Source organism: Lipotes vexillifer, unplaced genomic scaffold (assembly GCF_000442215.2).
Source record: "Lipotes vexillifer unplaced genomic scaffold, Lipotes_vexillifer_v1.1 scaffold919, whole genome shotgun sequence".
Taxonomy (NCBI): Eukaryota; Metazoa; Chordata; class Mammalia; order Artiodactyla; family Lipotidae; genus Lipotes; species Lipotes vexillifer.
In genome coordinates this window covers 492,603-500,081 of record NW_006775731.1, presented here as the reverse complement: position 1 = coordinate 500,081, position 7,479 = coordinate 492,603, and positions in this window count along the sequence as shown.

Sequence of the window (7,479 nt, the reverse complement as noted above, 5' to 3'; positions counted from 1 at the left end):
TTCCCTAGTCCATTTTAAGCAGACAACATCCCCCCATCACCGCCTTAGCAGACACCAACTAACCAAAAAACCAGCCATAAAATTAAGGCCCAGACATTTAACACTCACCATCTCCTGCTCCCACCGCCTTCTTTTGATGTTTACAGCACATCTGTAGGATGCAATACTAGGAGATGCCTTGTTTGACCTGCTGCATGATGCTGTGACATCAGTTCAGATGATGCAGCTCATTATGGGAAAGACTGCTGTTGCTATGGCAACTGGGATGTGCTAGGAATCCTTGCTGCATTTCCAGTGGAGCCTGAGACAATACGGAAGCCCTGTAAGAAACAGACAATATGCAAAATTTAGATCAAAGGATGAGGATCCCTCATTGGGCTAAAATCCATAGGTTTAAAAGGGATTTCCCTGAAGTTGTTTTGGAAAAAATAAAAATTACCTCCTACTTTGTTGTTACACATTTAGAAAAAGGGGAGGGGGGATTGAGATTTAGTGCTAAAACAAATAAAAACTCAAATGGACAATGTTTCTCTGTTAGGCAATTTGATTACTTTTTCCTCTCTGGACAGCATTTCAATTACTTTTTTTAAAAGTTATTAAAAAGAATTTTTCTCATTTGTCAAAGACGAAAAGAACAAAGCAAGGAACAGGAAAAAAAATTTAAAATGGAATATAAACAGCTGAGAAAGTGACTCTAATTCTAAAGAAAATAGGCTTTAATTCTCAGAATATGGACAAACTCCTACCAACAAAGTCTGTCCTAATCATTTCCACTGATGGACACCAACCCAGACACATAACATGTGACACAGAACCTTCTCATGCAGACTAGCCCCAGCTCTCACTTGAGCACTGGATAGGCACATGGAAGGAGGTTTAGAATCTAGGGGGCACACCACATCACCTTCAACTTCTCGCGCCCCTTCCTTTGACATGCAGAGAACCCCTACCACTCAGAGCCAAAATGCAAGAGTCTTTTTCTGGGACCAAACCTGGTAGTTGGAACAAATGGCAGACCTGCTAGAAACTTCCTAAATCATTGGCATTCCAAACATTGGGGTTCTGTTTTCCTCTCTATGGGGCAATGAGACACACAGGAGGAAACTACTCACAGACCTCCCCCCACAAAAGCTGAAACTGTGTGAAAAGCCACATTTAGATAAGACATAGTGAGGTATTTCTGTAGTTCGTTAAAGAAAAGCAAATCTAAAGCAATCATTTCTTTCCACTCCTGAGCAGAAACAAACATTGTGTGATGCGAACTGGGGAGAAGGAGACATAGACAAAGCAGCCACCTCTTGCATATTTAACACTCTCAGACCATGGATAGAGAGAGAATCAAGCTGACCTACATACATTCACTCAATCTGCACAACTCTGGGGAAGAACAACATTCTGAAACCCCCAAATCTAATGAGACAATTATGTCGTCCCCTCCTACTTGAAATTTTAAATGGCATTGTTAACCAGCAGCATGGGGGATGGGGAGATGAAATAGCAGAAGGAATTCAGGCAGTGGCTTGGTAAATGGGGGCTGATAAAATGCCTGAAAGACGCCAAGATCCTAGCAGGGTGCACCATCAGCCATGCAAAGAGCATCCCCTCCCTGAAGCAAAGCCAGGATTATTCTTGCTTCACCTAATGAGGAATTGGGAGGCCAAGAGCAAGACGTGAAGCTGCCTGCCCAAGTCATCCATGCTCTCAGTCATGGGCAGAGCCTGACTCCCACCCTTTATCTTAGGCCACATGCCACACCAAGGGAAGTAACAGGCAGCCACTCCAGTGCAAAGAGCACTGATCTGGGATTCAGGAAACCCAAGTGTTAATGCCAGTTCCTCCAGTGAGCATCTGGGTAACATAGGTCAATCAATTAACCTCTCTGGGCCTCAAGTTTTTCACCTGCAGAGATGATGGATTTAGCTAATAACCATGGTTTTCAAGTTTTTTGTTAGTAGTGGAACCCTATCTTCTAATGATACAGACCAAAGCTGAGCTGCCCTGGTTGAGAGGCGATAAGAAGCCCAGAGCCAGGTTTGACGAGCTCTTCTCAACCCCATCCCCCATCTCACCTGCTATGACCTGACCTCTGAAGACACTCTGATGAAACCCTCAGCCACTGGGGAAGATGGAGTGAAAGTCATGGCTCTATAACAATATTATCAGCCTTTCCATAACTGAAATCCACGGTTGTATAAAAGGGAGAGAAGAGGGTGGGATCAGGTGTTCCAGACTTGAATATGGCTTCTCAGTATGAGTTTCCTTTGCCAGAAAAATGTCATTGGTTTGGTGGGAAGAGATGGATGCCTCATCAAATCTGAGGCCAAGTCAGACTTTTAACAACCTGAAGTGGATGAATTACCAGCCCCCAAAATGGCCTGGACTGGCTTAAAAAGTGGACCCATAAAGCAGAAGCAAGTCATGAAGTATTTTCTTGCTGTGTGAATGGGGATGTAGTAATTCACCTTGAATTTCCTAATGGCCTTTCTCACTACTCCCAAATCCTCAATTTGTGGTGTTGTTTTGAGGATTGCATGCACTAATGTTTATAAAAGCATTTGGAAACCAAAAGCGGAACCTTTGTTAATATTGTCATTAACAGCCCACTCACCCGAGTCAGGGGAGGCTATTTAGCTCTCGCCTGTAGGTCCAGTAAGATTCTGGACTCTGGAATAAGATGGTTAGGAAATGGCTTACAAAGTCCGCACAGCGACCAATGCGGGCTTACCCCTCACTACTCACTTCGACAAGGGGTCCTCCCAGAGGACAGAGCCAGGGCCATGGGCAGAATGGATAAACACCTCCTCTTGGAGAACAGAGTCAGGGCCTTACCAAGGAAACTCTCCTACTTCCAGGTGGCCATTCTTACTAGCCAAGGGTCATTTCTACCCTAAGCAATGTTACTTGGCTATACTGTTGACATTTTATTATTTTCAGGTTTCCAGGAGAACAGAGCTACAGAATTAACCAAAGTTCAAAATCTTATGCAGAAGGAGAAGGGGTTTAGTTAATCCTTTATCAACAATGCCCAATTCTGGAATTCTGGCTTCAGAATTGACCTTCATTCACAAAATATACAAATACTCAAGCACTCTAACCACAGGCCCACATGACCATATACCCATGCTGGCTGTAGATGCTGTTTTAATCAGTACACTATATACTTTCTGAGAACATTTGTTGGCCAAAAATATTTGGACACCAAATTACAGTGGTCATTTGTGGCTCTTACTGTTGTCAAACGCACACCATCCCTTCTACTTTTTTTAGATAACCACACAGATATTATTATTAATCATGGGTGATCAGAATAGAATTTGCAACCATAATATTAATAATAAGCTCAGTTATTATTGTAGTTAGCTAATGTTTGGATTTATTATTTCCTCTCAGACATTACCTCTTCCACATTCTAATTTACATGCTTTGGGTGGGAATCCAACCAAGGAATGCAGAATGCCACTCAGTCTTAAGCCAATAAGCTTGTTCCATCCCCAGACATACAGAAATTAGTTCAGAGATGATATGAGACCCCACTGAAGCCAATAGGATACAGTGAGACATTGTAAAGAAATCACTGTTGGCTCCTGGTTTTGAAAGGTCAAATCTGAAGTTGCTCATCCATTTTGTATTCATGAGTGAAGAATCTAAGCCAACAGAGGGAGGGCTGAAATAAGTTGAGAGAAAAGAAACTGAGTTCTGATGACACTGCTTGGGCCAGAGATCAGCCCTACTCTGACTCTGCAGGTTATAAGAGCCAAAAAGCCCCTTTTCTGCTTCAGCCAGTATGTTTTGGGGTTTCAGTCACAGTAAACAGAGCCCTAACTGATCCAATCATTGAAGAAACTGTGTAAGGCATAAATTGGCACCATTAGCATGAAGCGTACTTGGAAGAAAAAGAAAAAAGCTTGGGCTCTGGAGTGGTGCATGAGACTGAACAGTGAGACCCCTCAAAGGGTTAGGGTCAGGGCCAGAGCTGGCAAGACCCCCTCACAAGGAAGGTGCAATGCATTATTCATCTTTTCTCCTGGACATTCCCAGACTTGACAGTGACTACATACTCCAATCAGCTTAAGTCCCATTCCTCTGTCCTTTCCCAGGCAAAATTCCCATCAGCAAAGGCCAAAAAGCCTCCAAAAGCCCAGGGAGGATGGATTAGCTCCTGATTGAACACCTCGATTTGGAACCTGAAGCAAACCTTGGGGTGATTTTTGCCAAAGAAACTGGCCCCAACCTGTTCAAAGGTCTCCCTATCATCTTCTGAATTTAAGATTTTTCTCTTGCCCGACTTTAGAGTTAATATGGTTGGTTTGCTGCTTCACTAGATTTAACGTCAAACAAAAACATTCGACATAAAACCAAGTGGCTTTAATGTGCTGGTGGAAGTCCAGTTGTGCTGAGTTATATAGGTAAAGGAAATGCCTATATATATCAGGACCAACATATGATGAGGGTTTATGTGCTGTTTAAACTTTGCACTGGCATTTCTGGGGCTTTCCTGTTGTAGTACTCAATTTTTTCATAGGTCTTAATCTTATCTACTCAAGTAAACAGCTCTTTAGGGTACTACCAATGTCTTGTGCTACTTTTGATTCCCCCATAACCTTTAGTGCACTCCTAGGCATAAGTAATCCCCTAACAAGTCCTTCTTAATTTCTTTTTTGTTAAAGTAACATTGTTTCCACTCCAGGCAAAGAAAAATTTCCTAACAGCTTTCTCCTTATCACAGCAGAGTTTGAAATATTATAAGATTTTACTAAGGCTTGCATGTGTAAATCTTTCCCCCTTCCTTTTGCTGCCTAAAATAACAAAAAGTAATTTGCTACTAAGAAAATCTGACCAAAAATGATAAAGCAAGCCAGCAAACAAACATTTAATATGTGTCATCAGAGACAGAAGGAATAGTGATCATGATACCTGTTTCAAGTTATTTACAACTGAGTCTTTTAATTAACATAGCATTTTCAGCCCACACGGTCTTTTAAAAAACTAGATTCCTCCCCTTACCTGAGAAAAATCATGAATAAAATAACTAACCCTCATTTACATTAAAATAACTAACCCGGCATAAGCATAATGCATTCTAGAAATATGGAGTTTCCCGAGATAACTTTAGTTAGAAAAAGTGATTCTTTTCTATGGAAAAGAAAAAAATTACATCATACCTTCATATGTAAAATTCCTACAGTAAATGATATGTTAAAGGGCTCACTAAATCAAAGTTACAAGTAGCTCTGATAAAAGAGATTTGTTTTACAAGGTACAAACATTTTTTTTTTAGTGAATAATCCAATTTAGTAAATGTACTCTTAAAAATCAGCTCTATATAAAGTACAGAGTTACACACCATTGGTAAAGTTATCTTCATTTGCTAGAGTGCTATGAAACAAACAAGAGAGCTGAAATGTTCAGCCGATTACAAGTATCCATTTTGCTTTACATTTGAGTCGTTATATCAGGCTGCCTTATATTCCATTAACTGGATGCATGTCTGTCATGGAAACAACTTCAAGCATCTTCAGGGCAAAGACTAAGTCTTCCAGAGCAGAGTAGGTTGTGTAGCAAACACTTGTCGTGTACATTGCCTAGTAAATGCTTCTTTACATGAGTTTGTCAAACTCAGAGACTTGATCCTGGCCAGCTAAAGACATGCAATTAGAAACTCCCAAACCACCAGTCAATCATAAATATACATGCATATAAACACATACACATATTGACTTAAAAACATAGGTGAGAATGAGTTTTTGCACATAATACCAATATTTCCCTCTTACTCTAGCCAGTGATAATATTTTACTTCCAAATGTATTAATTTACTGCTGGTCTAAACATTCTATCAAAATGTATTTATTGTAAAAACATTTCACCATAATACAAAATATTATTGCTTCATGGAATTCTTTTGAAAAAGATTACACAGACACAAACATAAAAGTAAATCTAAAATATTCATAAGTATACATGTCACAAAAAGAACATATACCATAATAAATACACTGAGATAACATACAAAACAATAAATTCAAGTAATAAAAGCATTGCTTTACCTAGCTCTATGTTTATAGTGCTTGCTCGGTGCTATGGACTGAATATGTGTATCCCCCCAGAATTCACACGCTGAAATCCTAACCCCCAAGGTAATGGTATCAGGAAATGGAACTTTTGAGAAGTGACCAGGTGATGAAGGTGGATCGCTCATAAATGGGATTAGCGCCCTTACAAAAGAGGCCCCCAAAAGCTCCCTTGACCCCTTTTACCATGTGAGGACAAAGCAAAGAGCATTGTCTATGAACCAGGAAGTGGGTTCTCAGCAAACACAGAATCTTCCAGCCCCTTGATCTTGGACTTCCTAGACTCCACAACTGTGTGAAATTAATGTCTGTTTTTTATAAGCTACCCAGTCTATGGTATTTCTGTTATAGCAGCCCAAACAGATTAAGATCCCAGCTCCTCAAAACTAAGTTGTGTTTCTATATACCTTCAACAAAAGAAAAATTAAGAAAACAATCCTATTTACAATGGAGTCAAAAAGAATAAAATACTTAGTAGTAAATTTAACCCAGGAAGGTGAGAGATCAGTACACTGAAAATTATAAAACACTGATGAAAGAAATTAATGAAGACACACATAAATGGAAAGGTAGCCCATATTCATGGATTAGAATAAATAACATTGTTAAAATGTCCATACTACTCAAAGCAATTTTCAGATTCAATTTAATCCCTATCAAAATGCCAGTGCATTTTTTACAGAAATAGAAAAACAACCCTAAAATTTGCATGGAGCCAAAAATGATCACAAATAACTAAAGCAATCTTGAGCAAGAAGAACAAAGCTGGAGGCAACACATTTCCTGATTTCAAACTATCATACAAGGCTATAGAAAGCAAAACGGTGTGGTACTGGCATAAAAATAAACACATAGATCAATGGAACAGAATAGAGAGCCCCAAAACAAACCCATGTATATGTGGTCAACTAACTTTCAACAAAGGCACCAAGAACACAAAACGGGAAAAGATAGCCTCTTCAGTAAGTGGAGCTGGGAAAACTGGATATCCACATGCAGAAGAATGAAATTGTGCACTTATCTTACATCATACACAAAAATAAATTCAAAATGGATTGAAAACTTAAGGAAAAGACTTGAAACCATAAAATTCTCAGAAGAAAATATAGGGGAAAAGCTCCTTGATATTGGTCTTGGCAGTAATTTTCTGGATACAACATCAAAAGCACAGACAACAAAAGCAAAAATAAATGAGACTACATCAAACTAAAAAGTTTCTGCATAGCAAAGGAAACAATCAAGAAAGAAGAAAATATTTGCAAACCATATATCCAATAAAGGTTTAATATCCAAAATATAAAATAATTCTTACAACTCAGAGCAAAAAAAAGTCCAATTTAAAAATGGGCAAGGGCTTCCCTGGTGGCGCAGTGCTTGAGAGTCCGCCTGCCGTTGCAGGAGACGCGGG